This window comes from Corvus cornix, chromosome 9, assembly GCF_000738735.6.
Source record: "Corvus cornix cornix isolate S_Up_H32 chromosome 9, ASM73873v5, whole genome shotgun sequence".
Classification (NCBI taxonomy): Eukaryota; Metazoa; Chordata; class Aves; order Passeriformes; family Corvidae; genus Corvus; species Corvus cornix.
In genome coordinates, this window is record NC_046339.1 from 22,287,999 (window position 1) to 22,314,963 (window position 26,965).

Below are 26,965 nucleotides of genomic sequence, written 5' to 3' on the forward strand. Positions count from 1 at the left end.
GTAATGAGTATTTTGGACCAAACCACTACACTAAATTGGTGTTTCTGCCCAGTTACAAACTGAACCCGCAACACACTTGTATGCTTAACTTTCTATTTTCACTGTCAAATCAGGATTTGAATTTCAGGTCTACTGAATAATGGGATCTGTGGGATATATCCTTGAAATAGCTCTTGCATTGATTCCTCAGCAGAGCAAATATCCTTCAGTTCAAGAAAGTCCCAGCAGATAAGAAGGCAGCTCCCCACTTCTCCCAGCACCACACTTTGAGAATGACATATAAAAATTCATTACTGCAAGTTTTCTCTGATTCTTTCACTCCAGAGGCAAAGCCTGAACCATGAAGTCAGCCTTGTCCTTTCAGTCTTCCTGTAAAGATTTACTGGATTATTTTTTCATTCTGTCCCACTCTTGTCAATATACCAAAATTCAGCAGAATAGTATATATGACATATCAAACTGTCTCTTTCCAGTTTAAGATTAGATGTCCTTGAAGTCTGGTATTTTTTACAGCTGGACATGCATCATGTTCCTGTTGTGCCCAATGAAATTCTACATAAACATATAGAAGATTGATTGAGATCCAGAACTAACAAAGTCCAAGAGAACAAATAAATTATCTGTATATTTGGATGGAAACAAATTCTAGAGACTTGGACTGTCCTTCCTGGTTAAGTACCTTCAGGTATCTCATATTTCAGCGTTATTCCCTTAACAAATTAATATATTTTAGCCCACTTAATCACATGTCAGGGTAATTAACCTCATCTCAAGTTTTTTTAAATAGGAAATTCAAATGTTCTTCACATCAGAAGAATGCTTTTATCTCTCTAATTTCCTATTTGGTAAGGATCATGCCCACCACAGCAACTTCCCATTAATTTTGAAACCTCAACATATCTTGAGGCTTCTCACTACTTCAAATAGTAGGTCCAGAGAATCACATGAATCACATAAAACTCAAAAAAAATTAATATTACAGAACTGACTATTGGTCAAATTCTGACTAAGAGCAATATGGTCCAATATAAATTAACTCAGGTAACCTGATATAATTCCAGACTGTGTACCTGTATTTGTGCAGAGTGAACTAACTAAGCTTCCTACATTCCTCTGAACTCAGTTACTCAGTATATTTGGTTTCACATTTTTGCACATGCAGCTGGCAAAAATCTCTCTCCCATTTGCAAACTGAAAGCTAAGCCTGAAGCACTTCATCTCGCCTTCTGCCATATGTTTCAGTTTCACAAGTTTGGTCTTCTATTTGCAGTGTCTGAGTGTGGGGTTTGCTATTCTTAGCATTTCTGCCTGATGAAAAGCTTGTTTTCTGGCCACTTGTAGCAGAGAGATCACAAAAATTCCAAGATTCAGGTTCCAAGCTCTGCAGCATCCACTTCTCCTCTGTTGGTTTTTAGCTTTTACTGCTCCAAAGCACTGCTCAGGCTGTAAGAGCACGTGCTGGACTGATCTACAGCTTCCCATATGCACTGAAATGGGCTTTCTTCTCCTTGGCAACAATAAATAATCTAATAAAAAAGACACTGCATCTTATAAACAGATTGTTATTCCTTTGCAGAGCTCTCCAAGGGCCAGCAAACTTTGACCCAGCAGACTGACACCTCCAGGAATATCAGATTTAAAAAGAAAATATCCAGCATCTCTATCAAAATATCTATCACTTGCTGACACAAACCACATGCCACCTCAGCTGTTTCAGAGCACTTTGAACCTAAAGTCCGTCCAAATGAGAATGTAAGTGTTCTCTGGTGGCCAGTGGCAGGGCGACAAGGGGCAACTTTAACTAAGGCCACACTGTGGCTGCCAACAGGGAAACAGAACGTATTTATACATTTTAAAGCAGCCACAACAGCTTTAGTTGATCCCACAAAGTAATCGATTGCTCACCATGTCTCTCAGTGCAGGAGAAGGGGGCATCAAAGGAAGCTGCATGTTACAAGTTAAAACAACCAAATGAAGAGGACATTCAGGCAACATGCAATTGATCTTCAATAAAAATTATGTTAGTCCATCCTGTCTCAACCATTCATTTGTGGGCTCTCATCCAATTGTATTAGTGCAAGACCATTAAGTTAATTAAGTTTAGAAGACTGAAAGCATCTCAGTTCCAGATGAATCTGATGAATCCACATAGAAATATCTTTGTGAACCAGCCTTTTGTTCATGGGGATGATTCTCCTTGGCCAGCACAGGATCGTTCTTCAAAGTATTAAGACTATCCCTACCTACTTTTCAATACTCCCTTCTTTCATAAAACAAAATAGTCATAGACTGCAGTTAGATATTGTAACTCATGACCCAGTGATGTTGGTTACTTTTTCAACTTCTGGGAGTTTCTAAGGCAGTAATTTCCCAGCTTCCTCATCCCATTTCCTTTGATTAGTTAGACCTGGCATTTAGAAACAGAGCTCTGAATCTTCCCCCTTCTGTGCCTCAGAGAGGTCTGATACCTTCCTGTTATATGGCACGATGCCCCTTTAAAACAAAACTGCTCAGACCGGCCAAGTTCCCTTCTCACATAACAAATTCAGCTCCAAATTCTGTCCTCCATCATACCCGGCTCTAACATTACTGATTATAGGTTTCCCTCCTCTCCTCCCTCCTACTACTACTGAAAGTATGTTTCAGATTAATTTCCCTACACAGGTATTAGCTGTAGAATTAAAAACAAATGAAACATTTCATCCCAAATTTCTAAGTACTGGAGACATTTCCAAACAATTTGGTAGGAAAGTACATTTGGAATAAGAAAGAGGCTGCTTGCATTTCACTTCAGATTACCATTTGCCTCTTTGGATTCATTTTACAGTCCACTTCATCAACATGCTCTGCAATTGCCAAACACACCCATGCAATTGTTACTCTACAGAATGAAAATCCAGCTGTACACACAAGGACCCAGGTGTCAAGACATATTTAGAAGGATAGCAACTACTGGAATTGATGGAGTCGCACACTTAAATACTGCAATGGAACTGGGGTCAAATTTTAGACACGAATTAGGACAATGCAGAAGCTAAAACCACTCAAGAGGAAAGTTTTTCATGGTCTTGGCTCCACTGCCAGTGTTGTGTCCTTTTGGATGTTGTCAATGCTTGAGAATATCAGATAAGACTCATTACAGAGCAACCTGCATGAAATTCAGTGACCTCTGACACCAAGTGAATCAGACTAGACAATCTGATTATGCCTTCTGCGAACCTCCTAAGAGAGATGGATTAGATCCCCCAATGAAAAAGGCTTGCCAGGGCCCCCCACTGCTCTTAGAGCAGAGGTCTTGCCATCAGCATTTCCAGACAGAAATCAAAGTCAACTTCTCAGTCACCTCCCTTAAAGCTGACCATATTATTTTTTCTCAAACAGTAAGAATCAGAAAGCAGCTTGGAATTTCTGTTCTCTATGATTCTGCTGGAAGCACTGAGTGGAGAAGATGGGAATTTGTTACTTGGAGTTTAGACATGAATCAGCAAAGGTGGGATACTTCACTTGACAGAGTGCCCTGGGATTAGAGGGAAACTGCAAAAGGAGCAATTCTCATAGTTCAAGCTGTTGAGGTTTGCACAATTCTGCACAAATACACGCACATACTGCTTCTCAATGAATAGATGGTGCTAGTAATTCTTGTCTCTCCCATCATTAAGTTTTATACATTAAAAACACAAGTTTCTCCATGCAGACCTATTTTTATTGTAAGTATTATAAAAGAGTAACTTAGTAAAGAAAAATGGTGGATTGACATTTGCTATATTTAGCAAAGGACTACACAGATACCATTTCAGGTACATGCAAAGCAGAAGGACAGATCAGCACATGAAAATGCTCAAAGGACAATGAAGTATTAAAGATCCACAGAGCAGAAGCTGTGAATCGTGAATACTACTTCATTTTAAAATATTTATGAAACAATTGCCTGCATTTTCTAACATTCTCTGAAAATTAAAGTTCAGCAAAACAAAACCTGTATTTCTGCAAGACAGAACAGTAGTCCTGTTCCACATATATTTACTCTTTTTTAGAAAAAACACAAAAGAGGAAGCTGGTGAAGTCAGGCTACTTGACAGCCACAAATCCAGCTCTGCACACAGACTGGTCACCTGCCTAGGATGCAGAACTTCCCACTGGGCAGTGAGCCTCAGCAGGAACAGTCACTACCAGGCAGAGGAGAAAGGCTGCTGCTACATGAAGATAAAACTTACAGTGCTTCACAAGGGAACCCACAATCAAGGGTGACTGCACAGAAGAAATTCTTACTACAGCCCTCTTTCAACAGATTGTAAGTGTACACACCTGACCTGACTGGGGAGCCACCCAACAAACTGCTCCTGCAAACAATCTGGGTAGATTCCACCACTTTGAATGGAGCAGGTTAGAGCTCACGGTTCACTTTGTCAGGATACAACCTCAGTGAAGGCAGTCAAGAATAGTTTTACAGACAACAACTGATACTAGGGTCCCCTAGATCCCATTTTAGCCTGCTTACAAGGATTGGTGATCAAACAACCTATTTCTCTGGCTTGGGCAATTCTAAGATTGGATATCCAGTTAACAGTGCAAACAGAAACATAGTGAGGCACCACATTGCATGGCAGGGCAGGTAAAGTGCTAAATTTCTTCCCTGGGACCAATCTAAATGTGAATAAATAGACATTTGCTTTTGGGAGGAAAAGAGAAAAGGGAGAATTGTCCTAACCAGATGAATGAGCCTGGCTGGCTGTGGCTGTGCTGGCACACTTTGCCAAGTGCTACCAGCTGCCAGCCACATTCATGCTCTCAGTGAGCCACCACGAGCCAGACATTCTCAAGAAGAAGATGTCCTGTGATCAACAGCAGAATTTATCCATACAAGTCCAGCTGTGCCCCTAAGTTCTCTCTTCGGAAGCTCAGACTACAAATACTAGCCCTAGGAGCACTAGCCCCAGGAAACCCACCAGGCCTCTGAACACAGAAGAACAACAAAACTGCTCTGATTTACTGCTGCTTGAAGTCTCCATCTCCCTGCCTTCTTGAGATTGTTGTTCTAAGAGACGCTTGTACCCATCCCTGACTCCTGAGCAGCACTGGGGTACTCAGTGTTTACGGAAAGAGAGAGTGCTTGCGCGTGTGTTCCAGCTGTGGTACAAGCTGACTGAACAAGGAATTGGCAACCAGGCCCAATGCTCCACATCCAAACCAAAGTTCAGCTTACAGCTCAGAGTCTTTGCCCTTTAAAGTATTTTCCTGCACCACTGCATGCCAAGAAAATGAGTGAGAAAATGGAGAAAGGCAAACAGAGGAGGCACTGATCGCAAAAGTCTAATTCTGATATTCTTAATGTGCTTAGTGACATGGTCCATCACAGACAGATGTTAGAGATTTAAGCTGAACAAATTAAAAGCCTGCTTTTTGCCCCTGGCATGTTTCGCTTTGTAGTGCATCTCATTAGTGTGGTTTCCTTTAATGGCTCATTTGGGTTTTGGACTGAAAATTAGAAACTAAGCAAAAGCTAATTTAAGCAAACATTTTTTGTACAGCCACTTGCTGGCACCTCAGAACTTAGGGGGCTTAAGAAGGGTAGGGAAAAAAGGGCTTTCTGTTTATCCACTTCACCACAAGTTTTTTGATGCTAAAATATTCAGGTTCTAAATGCTGCAAAGAGAATATTTGTTTTCTTAGAAAACACTTCCATGAGAATTTAGAGGTCTGAAGCTGATATATCTACCCTCAGTGGCCAATTTTAATTGGCAATATCCCTTTAAAAACAAAGGGCCCTAGCTGCAAAGAGGTGCTTTGAATGAGAAAACAAATTTGGTTTTGAGGAGTTCAGATGCCTGGAACCCGACATCTTCAAAGCAGAATGAGCTTTCCTCAAGAGATTCAGCTTCCGAAGAAACTGAACTAAAGGCCAACAGCGTTTGGAGACAGAATCTTGAGAACTGAACAGAAAGCTTCCAAGGTCTCCCTACATGAGAGAATCAAGTCTTCAAAGTTTGAAATAATAGCATTATATAAAGAAAATTGAATTTTTCTGTGTGAAGCTAATCACGCTTTAAACTGCAGATGCAGAAAATGTTAAGGGTTTGTGTTAAGCAATGAATCAGACAAAGCCCTCACCTTTCTGGCCTTTTTGAATATCAGACAGACATTCACAGTTGCAGCCTAAATACTTCGTTGTTTTACACTAATGACACAGGATCTGACATCCCAAAGATGCTCCACGGGACTTCAGCGTTTAATGTTGCTGGACTTCTCTCCACAGGTCATTGCAGAAACATTTATCTCCTCAACAGCAAAGTCAAAAGTCTTTCCCCATTGACTCCCTGCAATGCAGAGGTGTGGCAGCTACAGGAGGACACTTATTCACAGAGGCTTTTCCACAGCATCAGTGCAGTATTTGTGGAACATCCTCCCTGCTTTGTCACAGGTTGAAAGGATGCTCTCAGATTTCAGAGCCGGGAGTTGCCAAAGGGTCCTCCCTCAGCCGATGACCCCGAGCTGGCCCGAAGCCGCGTAATTTCCGTAAGGACAGCGGACGGGAAGCAGCCCCTAAGGAGGAGCTGGGCCTGGGCAATGGTTCAGCATGGTGCTAAGCCTCACATACTGGACACGAGAACTGATCTGCAACAAAAATTGTCTTGAATTTTTTGAGATTGCTCTCTCAAGCCACACCTAGGTAGCAGGGATCACACTCTGCAAGGTTTTCCCAAAACTCCAGCTGAAGCTGTAGAGGGCGTTTCTATGCACAACCTGAGGAGGTCAGGAGGCACAGGCTGTACTGAAAGGAACAAAATAAGTTTTGCTTGCTTTTTATCCAAATTTTCTCTGCTGCGCTCAAAGGAAAATGAGACTAGTAGAGCTTGCCAAGATTTTTTCCTTATTGCATTTACTTTAAAAATCCATAATTTGATATCTCAATTATTTGTATATTTGGACTGAACACAAAGAGTTTGAGCAAAAATACAGTTCAAAAGTTTGTTCTTTTTTTTTTTTTTAACATTCTCAATAAAACATTTTGGATACTTTTCCCAAAGCTGTTTATACCTCAAAAATTAAAGGAAATGTTTTAAATTAAAATATTTCTTTAATGTCTGAATATTTTGGATTAACTAGAAAGGATTATCCACCAGTTTCATAGCTAAATAAGAAGAACAAAAAATCCTGTTATTTCAATAGCGCTAAAGAATGTGGATTAGAAAGACAAAATGTGTACAGCACTTTATAATTTTTGGAAACATGTTGTGAGAAAAGCTGTAGGAGAGCTACCTACAAGGAAAGCCATAAATAGAACTGGCAACTTGTCCATCACCCCTGCTGCTGGGAGGCAGCTTCACAGGTCCCTGTGAATATCTCTGTGTAGTGCTCAGGCTCTGAGCAGGTGAAGTCACTGCACTGAAGCAGCTTCAGAGGTACTTTCTGGACATTTTGTGCAACAAATATCCCATGACAGAAAGGATTCTTTTTTTCTTTTTTTATTGGCTCAGTACCCCATTTTGGTAACTTCCTAGAAATATTGTCAGACTAATTGAAAAGGCTCAGAGTAAATAAGTAATGAAATTGGAGTCTGAGAGCTGATTCAGAAGGAGTCTTGTTGGTTTTGTGGTTTGGAAAAGTATTTTAGAGGTTTTGGGCAGAGAGCCCATTGACTGAAACTTGCAAGTTAAATGCTGTAAATCCAGAGCTTGTGCTGAATACACAAATCCTCTTTAAAACAAACTCCTGTAACTGGAATAATCTTTAGGTATAAGCTGTGCACTCCCCAAAGGACGTTTGAATTCTTATGACTGTATCAGTTGAATAAAAAGGTGCTGTTCCTAGAACATTTTGACATCTGAAAGTTTGGGGCAAGCCTCTACTCAAGGAACCTATCTGAGGATAAAAAAAAAAAAAAAATATTTAGTTCAGATTCTTCACAAGTTTGAATTAAGTTCAGTGCTGTGCTTGCCGTGGGATTTATTCATTAAGTTCCCATTACCAGTAATGTGAGCTATGGGGAGAGCACAACACAGAGGAAATTTATCTACTACTGTATCAGCAGAGATGCTAACTCATGGGTGTGCACGACATCCCAGTTCGAGCCAGAACCTAAAATCTGCCAGTTGCAAAGTAATTCTATGGATGACATTACAAACAGCAGCAGCAAACAGTTTGGCTGTATCAGATATAGGGTCAGGCTCCTGCTATGGTTCAAAGCCAGAGCCACACAGCCCCTTGGCACTATTTTCCTTTCATGTTTAAATCTTCTCCATGAATGTATTTGTTGTCAATAATGCCACATAACTTGGAATGTTTCTTTCCACCCTCCAGCAAGTTGCACAGAGCAGAAACAAATTAATGCTAACAGCCTGTAGTCTGACTTTTATTTACAGTGGCGAAAAATTGAGGTAAAATTTGAGTTTGGAACAGATACATCTAAGAGCACCATCACAACCAGTGCCCCAGTGCCCAAATCCTCCGGAGTGGGGTCATAAGTGGTGAATTGTTTGACATAATATTGTGTGAAGGGAAGTTTATAGGAATAGCAGTATTTTGAAAAGGGTTTCCAATACCTGGTTTTTGAAAGGGTCTTTTTAAAGGTTTTTGGTCTATATCTTAGAAATCTGCATTTACCCATGGAGCTGTTTAAAACTCAAACAAGCCTTTAATCTTAATTCCATTGAACAGAAGGGAGGCAACAACTTCATGTTAGATCAAGGATATGGTCATATAAACAGTAAGCAGCTGAGTTTATTTTTTAGATAGACCTCTTCTGTTCTCTGCTCACAGACTGCCCTAAAAACATATCCCTGCTCAATTCCCAGTCTGACTGACTTCTAAAGCCAGCTACTTTAAAGGTTCAGACTTAGCTAATCAGGCAGAGAGCACCACTGTACCTGTAGCTCTCCTAACTCCTAATCAAAACCATTCCACAGTTCTTCATTTAGGTACAGAAAATATATCACATTTCTGAAAAACCACAGAGACCCCAGCAGCTGTTAGTTTACAGATTAGTAAACTGTAATTGGAGGGTAGGTGCTGATCCTAAGTCATTAGCAGAACCTCCACAAATACTGTGGATGGCTGCCTGCTGTGCTCCTCAGTGCAAATGGACCAGCAAAGAAACACTTTCTGAAGACCAGAGATAACAGAGGTCACCAGCATTAGGATCAAGGCTCCAGATAATCTTCAAATTAAAGGCCTTAAGGTGCAATGAAGCCCAGCTGGCACACATCAGGGTGATAATCTAACCATAATCCACAACCTGCCAAATTGAAGACTGAATTAATTATAACACTGAGGGGCTATATAAAAGACTACATATTACTGAACTCCTAACTACTGAATTTGATTACCCTGGAAACAACATAGCTATTCATTTAATTTTATCACCTTCAGTCCTGCTTTGGACAGACACAGTTTTGTTGAGCTGGGTGCTGTATCTCAAATTAAGCCTCTGCAAGATTTGGCATGCAGTAGCAACCTTGGCTGAAAAGCCTGAAAAATTGACAGCTAGGTAAGCTACCCAGATCTTTTAGTTCTTCAGAATATCAAGTTCTCAGAACAGGCTGTCTCACAAGTATCCTGCCATGCTTCTTGAGGTGCTACGTAAGCAAAGAGTAGTCACATTCTTGCAGCACTTTGGCTTTTTATTGACTCCATCTTAAGTGGACAGGACTAAAAATAACAGGCAAAAGCAACAAATAAAAATCTAGGAAGAGTCATGTTTAATTAATTTCAGTTTTAGATTTATCACAGCTGGTTTACCAAGGCCTAATACACTGTTACTCTATTATAACATAACTCAGTTTCCTGACAGCGAAATTCTCTACATCTCCAAATAAAAAGCCTGTTCTTCACGCATTCCAGGAATTGAGATGCTCACTGCTTAAAAAGGAATGATCAAAAATACAGGAGAAAATTGTTCTGTTCATTTTACAAGTTAATTTTTTGCAAAGGCCTTGTTAATGTATTTTAAATAAACCCACATTTGATTCATGTCCTTTATGACTTATGATACAAAACTGCAGAAAAATTTTGTTAACACACTACACTGATTCACTAATCTTCTCCCTTCAAAAGAAAAAAACACAATGAAGATGCTCCCTGCCATGCCACTTCCTCCTCTCTTTTTTCCCCACACTGCTTCTTAAATGCTGGAATTATCTAATTTGAACATTGTTCATTCTTCAAAAAGGAAAAAACCCCAAATTTTGGCACAGCAAGTATTCTCAGAAGGAATCTCACATTTTTAGACTAGATCACAGTTTGTAAAGTCCCCAGGGGATAAACATGAAAATAAAAAGCTCTTTAAATAATGAAATTACAAATATACTGTAAAATGAGCATGGGCTTTGCAGTGATTATGCTCATAATTTTAAAAAATTACCTTAAATATTTTTAAAATTATTTTAAAATATTTTTAAATAGTCACCCTCCTATTTGATAAAATACACCACAGGTCTGAACTGCCAGTCAAAAATTCACATCCCATCTCCAAATCCTGTGTTGATCCCTTCAATTACACTTCCTGAGATCAAATGCCCTTCACAGCAATCACAAGGCTGATGTTCAAACATTTACCTACCCTCCTAAGCAAAGGCGATCGTGCAGAGAGACCTGCAGGCCAGGCAATCCACCTCAGCCTATCACAGCTCCAGGTGGGACTGAGGGGAGGAGATCTGTTTGTTCTCATGGGCTGAACTCCTGTGCTCTTCCCCTGTAAGAGCTCAGGCAGTGCCAGGGCTCCCTAGAGACCAGCCCTAGGGAGGTATAGGAAATGCCTGAAGCCAAGAGTGAGACCCTCTGGCTTCAAACCTGCTCCTTTCTGCACTGACCCCGGGTGTTCTGGTGGACATCAGGTTGAACATGGGCCAGCAGTGGGCCCTTGGCCCAAAGAGGGCTATTAGGTAGACCATCACCATCAGGCTGAGGGAGGGATCCTTCCCCTCTGCTGAGGTCACACCTGCAGTGCTGGGTCCAGCTGTGGGCTCCACAGTGCAACAGAGACATGAACGTGCTGGAGGCAGCCCCATGAAGGGTCCTCAAGATGACTGAGGGACTGGAGCCCATCACATATGAGGAAAGGCTGACAAAGCTGGGAGTGTGCTGCCTGGAGAAGTGAAGGCCCAAGGGGATCTTACTGATGCATACAAATTCCTGAGTGGAAGGTGTTGACAAGGTGGTGCCAGGCCCTTTGCAGTGGTGCCCAGTGAAAGGACAAGAGTCAATGGGCACAAACTGGAACACAGGAGGTGCTGAACATAAGGAAATGCTTTGTTAACTGTGAGGGTGACTAGCACAGCTTGCCCACAGAGTTTGTAGAATCTCCAGTATTGGAGGCATTTAAAAGCCATCTGGACATGGTTTGGGCAGCCAGCTCCAGCTGGCCCTGCTTCAGCCTGCCTGCTGGGGGACAAATGACCTCCAGAAGTCCCTTCCAACCTCAACCATTCTGTGATACATCTCAGTCACCCTGCTCATTCCAAAGCTGAAAAAAGAAAATCACACCCTCAGATGCTTCACTTTTGAGTTACTTCAGGAAAAAAACTTTGGTGCATGATGCTGAGAGCCACTGCACGTATTCGGAGCACTGCTGAGTACAACAGTAGGTTATGTGGGGCAACAGCCCCCTGTCACAGACCTGCAGGCTCAAGGTCTCACCACAAAAGTGCTCTTAGGAACTGGACAACCTTAGTAAGCAGCAAGGGAGAACAAGACCTCTTGCACCACCAAGCTGGGCACTCACAAGCTAAAAGCCAGTTAAACCCAAGACACGCACCTGAGTGCGACATGGGGAGCAGCTCACTGCCCAAGGCTGGTGGAACGAGCCAGGAGTATCAGAACTGGAAAGAGAGTCAGCCAGGGTGCAGAAAAGCATTTTTTCAGGCTCCTTTGACATAAGGAAGAAAGCACCTTTCCCATTCCAGGCAACTTACACGCAAGCATATACAGCTTACAGAGAGCAATGCCCTTTACCATTGGACTTTACAAATATCAAGTGTCAAAATGTTTATATATTCCAGAATCAGTGTAAGAGGCCGAATTTTCCATTGCCTTGAATCTCCAGCAACCACTTAAACAAGGACAAAATGGAAGTGTCTGTACTAATTTCATATATGAACACGCATTGCTGTTTTACAGTCCTTACTGGATTTGATTTTCAATGATTTTGTGCTTAATTCTTATTTTGTCCCCACTAGTCATTTAATAGCCTATGTAGCTGGTGACAGCAACAAAACAGAGTTCTCACAAAATGGGAGGAACTTCTTCAAACCTGAGCAAGACAAAATTCAAAAGGCCAATGGAGGTCACAAAGAAACAGACCCCTCCACACAGACACACACACTCCTCTCCACACATACACACCATGCTCCTGGCCATTGGGCAGGAAGAGATTTTAAAATGCAAATTAGATATCCACGTAGTAACAAATCATTGTAAGTAGAAAACCTTTCAGCCCAGTACTTTAATTTCAAGATGACATATAGTTTAATGTTGGTGCTATAAAACCTCAGTGCTGTTTTTAACTTGCCGTTCTGCTCTCCCCTCAGATTTACTGCAACGGAATTGAACCAGGGTTATAAAGAGCATGTGTAGTTAAAGAAATTCTATTTGATCCTGGAAATAGTTTCAGAATGGACAATTAAATCCATTTTTCCAGCAACTTAGATAGTCTCAGCAGTCAGTGTTGTAATTTGTTGTAAAGCCTACCACACATGAAATATCGTGGCTATCAGCTTCTAACTTTTTAATGGTGTGATGCCAACCACAAGAGCTCTTTAATACAGTAAAGCTTAAAAAGACCAGAAAAAGAACATTTTTTCATCTTCTTTTTTCAAAACTGAAAATTTCTCAGACTCTTGAGACGAAAGGCACCACAAAAAGACTTTTATATTAATTGTCTATGATATGCAATTCAAATATTCCTACAGGAAATTGCTAATCTTAGAGTGATATTAATATAAGCATGACTTAAGATACCAAGTAGGACTGCATATGGATCAAACAAGACATTTAAGAAGACTTCTTTTGTGGCTTGGGCACAAGGATGGGACAGAAACATCTGACAATTGTTTGTCTTTTTTAAAAATCTGGACAAAGCATTTTATTCCTCCCTGACATAACCTCTACTCTCCTAACAAGGGGTTACACTCCTTTCACTGTGTTCTTTCTCTCACCTGGAGTGAACTCAAGATATGCTGTGGATTCCTGCAAAGTACCAAAGCAGACAGCTCCTGATCTCAGTTGTCCCATCTATACACTATGACACTGCAAAATAGAAAGAAATATTCCAAAAGGGAAGCACAAAGCTTAGTGTATGAGGAAATAAGTCTCATTCATATGTGTATGTACATACACACACATACAGAGCTACGGAATCCTTAGGTTGGAGACCACCTTTAAGTTCATCAAGTCAAATCATTCCCTCAGCACAGCCAAGCTCACCACTAACCCACATCCCCAAGTGCCACATCTACACATCTTTTAAACCCCTCCAGGGGTGGTGACTGTTCCAATGCTTGAAAACCCTTTCCATGAAGAATTTTTTTCTAGCATCCAATCTAAACCCTGGTGCGACTTGAGGCTGTTTCCTTTTGTCTTGTCACTTGTTCTTTGGGAGAAGAGACCAACCCTCACCTCATTACAATCTGCCTTCAGCTAGTTGTAGAGAACAGTAAGGTCCTCCCTGAGCCTCCTTTTCTCCAGACTAAACAGCCTTGCCCAACACCAAGGTCAGGCTGACGGGCCTGAAGTTCCCCAGAGCCTCCTTCTGGCCCTTCTTGTAGGTAAGGATCACAGTTGCTCACCTCCAGTCAGCCAGGACCTCCCCAGTAGCCAAGACTGCTGGTAAATGATGGACAGTGAGCACTCCCACCAGCTGCCTCAGTACCCCTGGGAGAATGCCAGATGGCCCCACAGACTTGTGTGTGTCTAAGTGGTGTGGGAAGTCACTGAGCATTCCCCCCCAGATTATGGTGCTTCATTCTGCTCCCTGTCCCTGTCTTGCCTCTTGGGGAGTTGTGTACCTGGACAACAACTGGAGTTACTACTAACCGCTGAGGCAAAGAAGGCTTTAAGTATCTCAGCCTTTTCCTCATCCTTTGCCACTATATTTTCCTCTGCATGCAATAAAGATGGGAGATTATCCTTAGCCCTCCTTTTGCTGCTATGTATTTACTTTTTAATGCCTTTTGTGGCACTAGGCTGATTGAGTTCCAGTTGGATTTTGGCCAAACTATATAGCACACATATAGGAGCATGTGTGTATAATACTAGAGGCAGAATGAACCCATACTCTCCTGGGTTCCTGGAGACTGTTCCATTCTTCCAAACCTGAAACTCTTAGTAACAACAGATGAAGAAGCTTAACAGAAGAAAACAGAAGAGGGAACGCCAGACAGAATGGCTGTGGACAGCCATGCCATGTGTTGCTGTCACCTGGAGGGTCACACTAAGTCCACACTGCAAAAGACATTGGAGGCAGACTAAGGGAAAAGGTTTGAAGTGCAACTGACAGTTTGTTTGGATCAGGCCTATCTGAGCAGATACTGCTTTAGAAATATTTACCAAATATACCTCAAACTCCATGTAATTAAGAAAACTGAGTAAGATGTTTGTAAGAATTTAATTTTATGAAAAACTCTTAACTCACATCAGATTAACAGATCAAAATCTGACCTTTTACAACTAACACATTCAGCCACTTGTTTGGTGTCTTGCCTGACCCACAGGACTTCTGACAGCACACAACCTTTCCTCTTCTGTTGTGCTTTCCAGCTGAAAGATCATACAAAAGTCCCTCAGCTGAACTTTACCCAGAGCTGGTCAGGTGGCCTACCAAGCTCCCTCTGCTTATGAAGGAAAATGCCATCAAATGCTGTTTTTTTCCAGCTGGGTTGGAAGGTTATTTGATGTCAAGCACTACAATGGTCAGGCATGATGCTGAACACTGAAATAGCTGCAACCTGTGCATGGTGGGAAGAAATAAAACACAGCTGTCATTTTCAGGGCTTCAGTTCTCCACCCCACCTTTAGTTCAGGAGTTTCATTTTTTTAAGTGAAGCATCTTGGACTGCCCTGAATTTCATCTCATGTCTGGATGGGGCTCACTATTCAAAGGGCATGTTATCAATTCCTGATGTCCAGGAACAGAACAGTACCTGGAGAATTTTTCGTCTCTATCTCAGGACAAAAAAACACAGTCAAAAATATCCTGACAGAAAAAATATTACCTTGTAATCCCCATGTATGTACTCAAGGCTCTGACTGCTTGGTGTCTCCAGCTATGTATTATAGAATCTAAATTTATCATTAAAAGCCATAACCTTTAGCTAAAGAAAATCTAAGGATCAAAAGAGCAGAGCAAAGGGATGATAAATTCAATATGATCTCCTGTGTAATATCAGACAGGAATTTTGCTCTGTATCTCCTGCCTGCAGGGAGCTGCCCAAAAACGAGGCTTTCAGTGCAGATATTACACACACAAGATTAACTCTTAAAAATACACTTAGTTTTAATTTATTCACCTTCAGTACTCAGCACAGTTCTGTGCTATTCAGGAAAGGCAGCACATTTCGAATACAGACATAGCATTTCCTCACCCCTGCTTACATCCCTGTACAACACAAGCACAAACATGCTGGGATCTGCCTCTGTCCACAGGGTATGAAAATCTCCCCCTCATTCCATGAAATATTAAAACAGATAACAGCACCAGTCGATTTGAAAGCTTTAACTGCTCAGGCATTACTATCAAGCTACCATGTTTATTCCTCAAAACTCTTCTCTCTTTGATGACTGCTCCATTATTCAAGGGTCAAAGGCCCCGGTTTAACCCAATAGAGAACAGAATAAAACCCGTCTACAGAAAACAAATGGTGAAACAAATTCGCTCTCCTATTTCATTTATTTTAATAATAAATGGAACATTTATTTTTAGAACTGCACTGATTTAAATCCTCTAATTTACTGTGACATACAAAAGCCAGGATACTCAGCCTTAAATTCCTGTGTTCTGAAGACCACACCAACACTAGCCAGAGTATCAAAAACTGTAGGTAAACACAGTGATGAGGAGGAATCAGGGAACAAGAGAAACTGTAGCAGCCGGTCTGACACTTGTCAAAGCAGACTATAAGGCTGTCAACAAAATTTTTCAGGCATTGAGGCAAAGAGTTTCAAGGCTGGATGTCAGAATTTGGCTAAACCAAGTTGCATTTGAATGAGTTGCTAGAAAAAACACGTTGCAGAGAATTTGCAAGGAATACTTTTTTCAAGTTAATTGTCTTGCCACAGGTTGCAGTGATGACTACGTGCCTTGAGCACTGCTCACACTTGTGCTGGGGAAGCTGAGATGAGGCTTTACTAATTTACACACTGAGCTGAGTCTTTGCAAGATTCTGCCATTCAGAATATTTCTTCTTGACAATGCCCTCCTACATGCGTGGATTAAGATTTTTGTCTGAGTTTGTTCTTTAAGTAATAAAACACTGGCTGCCTTGTATCATGTGCAATAAAAATATACACTTATACTGTAAAGCATGAGACAGTTTCCAGCAGTTGTGCCTCATTTTACTAGAAAGAGCAGAAATGCCTAAACAGTCCTCTGCTTGATGCTTCAGTGTGTTCCATAAATGAATTCTCCTTCCTCCCACTTCACGTTCACTGCTCATTTTCTTTCTAAGCTGATCACACTAATGGTTTCACCCTTGTCTATTTGTGTGGGTTTGAAATTGGACAAAGAATCTCTCATACCTACTTTCAGAACATTTTATTTATCTTATCTTGATAACATGCATTAGGAGTGTGATAAAGTGGTCTCTATCAGCATTTTCCTCAGTATTTAGATGAGATCATTTTGACTAGCAAGGCAGAAGCAGAAATTCCAGATGAGATCATTAAAAACAATGCTGTTGAATGCCAAGGAAATCCAATCTGAACAGGTCTCATTATCACACAGGCTATGGACTATCATGAGCAAGTCTAAACTATATACATTGTCAGCTTTCCTTTCAATAGCCTAAATACTGGCTGTCCTTTGCTCATCCTTTCCTACCAAAGTGCTCTATTTTTCAACAAATCTTAACTTTATTCCACAATCGGCCCATCTCTGACCTCAATCCATTATTATGAGGGAGGCTACCAAGATGAGTGGAGGGGTGGAACACCCTGCTTCCCTGCTATGAGGAAAGGTTGAGAAAATTGGGATTGTTCCATCTGGGAAGCTTCAAATGTGGCCTTTGGTACCTGAAGGGAGCCAACAAGAAAGATGGAGAGGAGCTTTTTACAAGAGCATGTAGAGAAAGGACAAGGGAGAGTGAAATAGAGAAGGTTTAGGTTAGATATCTGGAAGAAATTCTTGACTGTAAGGGTGATGAGATCCTGGCAGAGGTTGCCCAGAGAAGCTGTGGCTGCCCCATCTCCAATGGCAGGGGTTGGAACAAGACCTTCAAGGTCCCTTCCAACCCAACCCGTTCTAGGATTCTGTGATTTCTTCTACTGAGTTTAGCAATCTGAAATGTGTTAGATGGAAGGCCTAGAGAACCAGCCTAACACACCATCATTAAGGTGCATGATAAATAAACTATCATTTACAGCCAGGTTCAGCCTCAGCTGTATTCTGAAACGTTAACTTCTGGGATAGGTTCACTCTAAATCTTCAGTTCAATAGGTTCACAGGAACTCATGAAAACAAAGTAAGCACAGTAAAAGCAAAACAAAACGCAGATAGCGTGCATTCTAAAAGATGAGTCCTGTCTGTGCATGTATTATACATAAATTGAAGTACAAAGCTCCATGACAATTGATGTTATAAGGCAAGACATTTACTCACATACATGTGCAAAGCAGCACTGCACCCAGCAGACAGCCTGTGCAAGCACCACAGCTGAAGCATACAGTTATCTTGGATGATGGGGGCAACACATAATGTGAGAAAGTTTAATACTCTCAGGTACAGCAGGGACCAGGACAGAGACTACACATTCAGCCTTACCTTTGCCACTTCCACAGGGCTTCTGAAAACCCCAAAAATAGCAGTCTTTGGTGAAAAGTGTAAGTCTTCACCTCTGCAGGAAGAAAAGCATTGACATTTTATTACTGATGTGCTTTCCCACAAAAGGTGAAAGAATGTCATGGCAGATCTAAATAAATTCTGCTTGTAACAATGGTTGCACAATTGTACATTTTATAGTCTAAAGAACAGTTACAACATTACATCTCAACTATTCCATTTTTCTTTATAAGGAAAAAACTGCAAGCCCTGTGCCTGCCCTTACAAAAGTGTAACTGATAATTAAACAAAAGTGTATACAGAAAGGAATTTGTTGAAAACACTTTAAAAAACATTTAAAAATATAAATGCTGCTAAAGTATGACCCTTTGTCTTGCTTTATAGTGGTGTGATAGTATCAGAGCAAATAAATGCCTTTCCAATTTATTTATTTACTAGTACCTTAGCAGATTTTAATTTTGTTGACACCTGCCCCAAAAAAGGTTAAAAGCTCGCCCATTCTGACTCTCACACTGCCTTATTCTAATGCATATGAGGGCAATTACTACTTGACAACTCTCTGATGAATAACTGTGCTCTTTGCTAAGCTTGTCACATTGATCACTGGCCAGCAGTACAATTAATAAAGAATTGCTGTTCACATAGCACATTAATAACTAGCCTGAACTAGAGGTGGCAAGTCTGGTAGATCCAGAGCATTTTAATCTTTCATACCCTGCCAGCTTGGAAGATTAAAGGAAATCTCCAAGACAGCCTCCACATGCCAGCACTGGGTTCCATGACATCCCAACCAGGGTTACAAAGTTGAGGCCTGATATTTCATTAACGCAACTTAGTTGGACATTTCAAGCTTCATTTCCAAATGCTGCATTGCCTTGTGGTCAAAACATTATTTATTTCTTTCTCCTTCCTATTTATATTTCTGAAAGGTAGAATTGATTAAAGTTGTCAGTTCAACCAGAATTCATTAGAAAATAATGGCCATAAATTTAGTGCACTCTCAAAAGTTGCTTAATAATTCCATAACATTTAGAATGGAAAAAATCAATCTAGGAAAAGGTCCCACCTCTTCAATATAGAAAAAAAAGTATGAATTAAAGTCCAGTCATGAGCAGCAAGTCTAGAGTTTTCCCCCAACATTTTAGAGTATTTTTAATTGCTGCTTCTAGAGTTTTGCTGACAAACAGGCTTGAAGAAGATTATTTTTTTACTTCTAGGATATATTATGATCTGTTCTTTTAGTCAAGTCCACAGAGAACAGAACGTTCATTTAGCAGAAAAATATTTTCAAGAACCCCAGCAAGCTACTCTGTCATCCTTGGAAATATCTGTGCTTCTGTTCTGCATTATGGGAAAATTCCAGCTGCACCTCAAGCCTTGGATCAACAATATCCACATCAGGATCTCTGCTATTGTCTGTCCTCAGCTTTGCCCAACTTCCAGTCACTTGAGGCTGATCATTCCTGGCAGCCACAAGGAGATATGGCACAGTAGAGATTCTCCACAAGGATCAAATAATGACCTTTTAATTGCACTAGCTTTATTAAGAAGTAACACAGGGGAGGTAAAACATTACAAGAAAAAAAGAATGTGATGTTCCACCTTCCTTAAGAGATATGAAAGGCAGGAGAAATGTTTGAAAGGACCTCACTAATCCTAATCACTAGTCATCAGCCAAGAATAGTGAAATGGGATGAAAAAAGAATCCATATCTCCATATCTCTAGCAGAGCCCACCATGTGGAAGGGCACTGATTCACATGCTCCCAGGTACCAAGGAGCAGGTGCCCCACCACTAGGGGTTCAGGTTCACCTTCAGTGGGCACTTCAAATCATTTGTATTTTATTCCAACTTCAGAGATTTTGTAATTCCCACCCCTGGCACAGAACAGTTCTTTTCCACACAGTTCTAGAGAGAAACACAGGGATCTTTATAGCTTATTCGAATTTGACCTGCATTGTCCTGCATCACAAATATTCTCTTCTTGTTCTCCCATTTTTAAGCAGTCTGCCTGACATATCCATTCCAACTTTCTCCCAAGTGTTTCCCAAGAGCACCAGGAGTGTTCAGCACACCACCTCAGGCAATGACCAGATCACCACTGAAGTATCTGTTCCAGCAGATAAGCACAGTCCCACCAAAATACCCGAAATACCCGTTCCTCCTAAAGCTGTCAAAGTACAGAAAGTCTTAGGATAAAGCTTCCTAGGCAACCTGAAGTACTGCAGTTCTGTCCCAAGGTTATGGCTGACAGCAGCCTGCTCACCCGTGGAGAGAGATTTGCTATTAGCTTATCTCAGTGAACTCAGCCCAGCTCATGGACCAGGAATGGATTATACCCATAGGCAGTTTGCTAAGGATGTTCTCAGCCTCCTAAAGTCCTTCAGTTTTCAATACCTTGCTTCACAGAGCCAATAATGGAAGTTGTGCCATCAGGCTGTCTTGCTATGGTATTTTTTATTATGCTTCACTTTGCCTTTGGTTTCAAGGGCATATTTAACACCCATAGGCAAATACAATGGGATATCTTATTTGTCTATGTACATTACATTATAATACAAGTGACATAGCAGAAGCAATGTGGACTTTGGAAGCTCCTTCTCACTCTGTTTTAATAGAAAAGTTTAATAAGGGAATCTTGACTTCGAGTAATGAAATGAAAGCCTATTGAAGTAGCATAATACAGTGACAGTGGATGGAATCACAGTTTGCACTTCATTACAAAGATGGCTTTCGTAAGATTACCCATGCAAATTAGTTGTCTCCTTCCTATGTGTTTAAGGGTTGCAGAACCAAAAGACATTTGTATTGTAAATTGTGAATGGAAAGACAGCAGCACCCAGTTATAACACCAGTTAAAGTCAACTCCTAGGAGTGCATTTTCCTTATACACTCTACTTTCCCAGCTTAATGCACCAGTTCAGCTGCAGAGATTCAATCTACCGTGAAAATTTGCACGCAAACTTTTGGAGAAAATAATAGGCATGCAAAATGTCACTAGAAAGGATTATCATGGGAAACAAACTTATAACAGCCCACTGAGGATGGATAAAGGAGAGCTGTCAGAAGGAATAACACAACTGACAATCCTCAAAGATGGCAGGAGCCTCTGGAAAAAGGTGTAGAAGTAAATTCCAGGTATTTCTATCAAGTGTTCTCAGCAGAGGCAATACCAGGGCAGTGGGAACCGGTGAGATAGCTCAATGCCAAATGCTGGGGTTCAGAAGGAAGAGACTGCTGGTGCAAGCTATTAACCAGTGGCCTGCAGGTCCTGCCATCAAATGAGAAGTGGCAAAGTCCCATATCCAGTTTTATACCGTCTGTTCTCCCTAGCTGGCCAATTTTGTTTATAAGAGAAAAGAAATAATTGACCTTTAGGAGCTAAACACTAAAAGTAACATTTACAAACTTTTCAAAGGAAACAGGTAAAACAAGCTCTTTTCCAATGCATTTGTTCTTTTGGTTTTATGAAAGGGCTGTTGAAGGGAGTTGTCACAGCAGGAGAGTCTCAAAATGCTCTCTAGCAGTCACCCTTGCAAAAGTCAGAGGAAGAATTTTTCCAAGGAAGTCTTCAGAGTGAAAACAGGTAAAATGCAGTGATGACAACTGAGACTGAACTAAAAAGGTTCTACCTTCTGTCAACATGTGTGCTCTCTGCAAGGCCCAGCATAAATGGGTCCTATCAGCTCACAAGGAGTTTGGTGCACTGCCCCACTCCAGAGTTTCTTCTTTTTTTTTTTTTTTTTTAGGGACCAATTTTTAGTCAATGAAATGTGCTCACAGAAACCCAAACCAACCCACTGCAGGAAAAGTAACAGACTGAAGGAGCAGGAGTGATTGCCACTGAGATGCTTGTCCTGATAGTTCTGTGGCTTGAAACTGGTGCCTGAGGCACGTCCAAGTCTGAGGTAGTTTAGAAAGCATTAGGCATTCTGGTCCAGCTATTTTCATGTGCAAGGCACTGAAAGGCAGAAGGTAGCTCATCCTTGACTGGGACTTGCAGTCCCTCAGGGCCCTGTTCACAGCAAGTATTAAAATACAGAATAAAGCACAGCATCTTTACTGCCATGGCATCTGCTCCCCAACAGCCAGACTAGTCACAGTTCTGGTAGGGCTCAGTGAGGCAGGATATGAGAGGTGACTGGCAGGACCAGAGACATTATCCACTGACATGGAAGTGTCTGAATGCAGCCGGCAGGAGAGCATGTGGAAGCAAAGCATATTTTGGAAATAACACAAATTTAATCATCAGCTGAAGTAAATTAAAAGGTGCTAGCCTTCAAGGATTTGTTCAAATAATTTTTGGTGAGCAGATATCCTCATAGGCAAGAGGAAATCTTCCCTCTGGGAGAAATCCACTTTGGAGAGAGATCACTGGAAAGGGGCCTTCAGGAGTCTGTTTTAACTCCTACTCTGAGACACCCTGTTGATGTCCTGAACAGCCAGATGTGTTAGTTCAGCACCCAGAACATGAAGAGATAGGAACAAACCCCAGGGTCAGTGAGGTATTCAGTCAGGGAGATGCTGCTCAAGATCTTTGCCTCAGTGTCTTGGGAAGAGGGAGGTTATGGGCAACATAAGGAACAAGTAACATTTCTGGAAGGGAGAGAGAAGAGTAAGTGTGACCAGAGACTCCAGTGTGTGTCTTTCAGGCTGTGATGTACAGTATTCACTGAACCCCTGATAATAACTGGGGAATGAAGAAAACTAAACAAAGACAACACAAAAGCCACAGTTTTCAAGCAAAAAGGGGCATGTGGCAGTTCAGATACCCAAAAAAAGCACAGCACCCATGATAAGAACTGGAATTGCCTATTCTGTCTTCCAAATTTAGCTCAGCATGAGCCAGAAGTAGTAAAATAAGTGCTCTACATTTAGTGCCAACGACTCACTATAAATGGTGATACTTTTGGTTACATAGGCTGCTCACTGTCGTAAAGAGTTGCCTTGAAAGTTGCCCCTACACAAAGATATCTCTGCAGGAACTCTGCCTTGGTTAAAGAAAAATTTTATATGATCTGCTGCATGATCTCAAGAATTTCTGTCAGGCCTTGGTCTTTGTGTAGTGGGTTCAGTGGTGAAGCAGCCCATGACTGTACTGGGAACCCTTGCATGGATAAGGTGGGAGCAGCACTGACTGTACCAGGAACTCCTGGTGCCTGGCTAAGGTGGGGGATGAGAGTGGGAATAGTCAGTCACACCCTGAGAGCCCTGGAACATTCCTTACCTGAACTGTAACCAGACTGGCATGAAAACATTGATGTTGGAGCTTTGCAAACACCAGTAATTACCAGCCTGGATTGTGGCCAGGGTAGAATTTCACTGTGACTAAAACCAATCATCTTGTGACCCTATAAACAGGGGTCCTACAGGAGGCACCTTGAACACTCCTGGACTGCAGCAGGCTGCAACCAGCATCTCTGTGAGAGGATGCTCTCAGAGCTCACAAACCCTCAAGTCTGCAATAGTCAGAGGACCCTTGCTGAAAGCTGACAGTGGAGCCTAGGCTGATAGCCCTACTCCTCAAGGCTCAACCCTTTCTCAACATGAGAAATGTCAACACCTTTGAAATGTAAGTCCGTATAAATGCACTAAGTCTGCCCAATTCTTAGAACTCAGCAGTCAAATACAACATTGAAAGGGCAGCATGTAGATGATGAGCATGGATAACTATATTGTTGAGTTAAGATAATTGCAGTAGAAAAAAAAAACTGCAGGAAAATAAGGTGCATATACTAGGAAGACTGCAATAGAAAGTATCCACTCGACTTTAAGAGACTTTGATATTTGTATAGCATGTTCAAGCAGCTCTTCTGCCTGGCACTGTGGGTTTGCAGCTGGGACAGCAGGTTCCTTCCTGCTGAACTTCAGCTTCATGGCATCTGTTAGTGAAGGGCTGGACACTACATCTATGGAGATGCATGTGGAGAGGACTGTAAGTAGGTTGATTGCACTGCAGGACAACGTCCTTGAAAAAGAAAAACAAATATCCATTCAGTTAAGTGAAAATCTAGGATTTACTCCCAGGTTTCTTTAAAAACTGCATCACCGACTCATACTTTAACTTAAAAATCTTGCTCTTTCACGAATTTTAGGTATTTGCATTTTAGAAAAGGCCATTTGCCAAGACAATAGTATTTAAGTAATTAAATATGAAGTTGCAGATCTGTTTGATAAAACCCTTAAAAATATGAAAGGAGTGAAACCAAAACACAATGAGGAGTCAAGCAAGTCAGTCCCAACTACTAATGGCTGTACTATTAATCATATAATTAATGGATATTTAGTGTTTAGAATACCTGGAATAACTGGAATCTATCTGCCAGTGTGCCATGGTCCAGCAATCCCCAAATATGAACACCTAGCCCAGAGTCACAGATTGTTGCAGCTCAACCCACATGTAAAGATTGCAAAGAGAGCACGTTGCATGGATAGAGGTTTTGTTCCTTATCCAAACAGAGCAAGTCCAGCGCCCACAATCTACTATCAGCTCAGAGACTTTTTTTTTTATCACTATTTTTAACCTTGGTTCCTCATAAATACATTCACAGACACCATTTAAAAGTCACTTCTTTGTTCAAAGGAAATGGAACACAACAGCAGGAAGAAATTATGCAGTAACACACCAGGGCAAGCTGTATGCAAAGGAAACCTGCCAAAACTGGTTCTTCCTCCTTTTCTTCAAGGCAGCAAAGTTTTTTTCCTTAAGCTGTCTCACTTGAGGGCTTATATAAGTATACAGTAAAGAGTCAAAAATCCTTTTCATTTTCCTCTCTTTCAGGCTGTCATCAGCATCATTGCCATGACACCAAACCTCCCTCGACATTGCTTTGTGAGTACACAACTGTGTCATACACTTCAGGCTGACTAAGCACAGCACTCCAGCAGCATTTCCATGGCCCCGAGCCCTGATGCTCTGAGTGAGGAATGGAGACCTGACCACAGCACTGCAGAAAGCTCTTTCCCTCTTCTTTCCCAAGGCTGTACCCATCAGAATCCACAAGGTTTTTGTCTCTTCTATATGAGGCTTTCCTCTCCAATTTCTCATTCACATCAAAAGCATGCCCCTAATTTGAATATATCAAGTCAGGTAAGGTAACAATACAATACAATACAGATGCAAGTTGTCTGTATCTTCCCAGGGCCACACAACTTGTAGAAAGTGTTTATAGCTCCAGATGCCTGTATTATTGAATTTAAAATAAAAGCAGCGTTATTTGTAGTTTCAGTGGACAACTGACTTGATATAATTTATCCTCACAGCAAACCTGTTTTTCAAAAAGAAAATTCTCACTTTAGTCTTAAAGAAAAGAAAAAAAAAAAAAACCCAAAGAAGCACACAGATAAAAATCTGGTTTGAGGCCCTACAACATAAATTAAGTTAGCACAGCAGGGCTTTCACTGTAATAATTTAACTTGTCAGTTCACATCATTGACTAACTTGAGGAATTCATGGGGCTTAACTGATCAATATAATAAACAGTTTGGATAGCTCTGCAGGAACAACCCAGTCTTAATTTGAGGTCAGTTCTAATTCCTTTTAAGTCTCATTAGCAGAAGCCAATGTAAATCCAGAGATGTGAGGACAAAAGCAGAAAGCTTTGCATCAACAGCAAGGCCAGCACAACAAAGCAATGTCCAGTTGAATTGTATGCATCCCAAGTGCAATCTCTTCCAGGTCTCTGGCATGGAACAAAAAGCCTCTGTAATCACTGGCAATAAGGGGGGAGAGCCCTAGGTTCTAGGATGTTTTCTCTAGTTTCAAGTTGAAAATCAACCACAGGTGTACCAGGCCAGATTTGCAGCTAGCACAAAAAGGCTTCATTCTAATAAATTCTGCAGAGAAAGCCAATGTCCAGCTGCCAAGTTGTTGAAACAGCACACTTAAGCAACTGTTACCTTTCACCCTTCATTTTCTCCAGCAATTCCCTGAACGCCTGTCCCAGCCTGTGACTTCGTACAATCTACTGCTTGAGCTGACTACCATCAGGAGCAGCACAGCAACACCAGCTTTGGCACGGAGCCACCAAGCCCTGTCTCAAGTCCAGCCATGCAGACGTATCTCTGGAGTCCCAGCCTCACATGTTGACAGGAAGTGCAGCTTTAGGGAAGGCAGAGCTCTGTAGGCTGTGTGAACTGGGACCCACTGCTCCACCCTGAGCTTAAAAGCTGGCTTCAGAAGAGGGGCAGCTCTGCACCTATGGAGAATTCCCTTTGAATACTGATCTGTTTGCCCAGTGTGCAAAAAGATTGAAGAGTGCTGCTTTAATCTTTCCCATCTCCTTCCAAACAGCTACATTTAATCGCTCTCAAAGGAAAGGAACTTCTCAGGCCAAAACGTCTGACTGAGGAGAGTGGCAATATGTGAATTCCACTAAAATGAGTGAGAAAACTGAAGCTATCAGGTAATTAGTGAGTGTTCTTTTTCCTCAGCCTAAGATGCCAGGTGGAAAAACTCTTAGCACTAGAACTCATGGCCTATTACCTTTACCCACACCATACCATCATCCCTAAATGAAGTTCAAGGAAATCAACTAATTTGTGCTGACTCATAGGAAAAACTTACCATGAAGCCAGGTGAAATAGCATCGCATGCACCCAAGGAATTAAGTTCAGGTAAGGTCACCAGCCTGTGGACAGATGTTTCTGCAGCAGAGTGAAAATGAAAGAAACATGCAAATCACTTCTGTTTGAGGAGCCAGTCGAAGGCCAAGTCTGTAGGCTGTGAATCTGTAAAGGAAGAATTGAACTTCATAAATTCAAGGACTAAACCCATTTTTATCTCAAGAGGAAGGCAGCAAAAAGCAATAGTGCATGGTAGTGACAATGACATGAAAACCAAATGAATTCAATAATCCTCCCATTTTCCCAATTTACTTGTTCTACCATTCTACGTGGAACAAAACGTCTGCCTCACACCTGAGAAACTCAGCTCCTCAGAAAAAATATCCTGAGCCTGATTAAAACACAGTTGAAGAGGAT

The 26,965-nt window shown here is 41.3% G+C and overlaps 1 long non-coding RNA gene across 1 annotated transcript in view; it reads right to left on the reverse strand.

The window, feature by feature from the left end:
- LOC120410493 overlaps positions 1-26,704 on the reverse strand; it is a 50,103-nt gene extending 23,399 nt beyond the window's left edge. The window contains exons 1-2 of the long non-coding RNA XR_005602696.1: positions 26,550-26,704; positions 17,966-18,038 (exon numbers count right to left, since the gene is read on the reverse strand). This is a non-coding gene — a long non-coding RNA (uncharacterized LOC120410493). The remainder of the gene's footprint in view (positions 1-17,965; positions 18,039-26,549) is intronic.
- Positions 26,705-26,965: the final 261 nt, after the last annotated feature.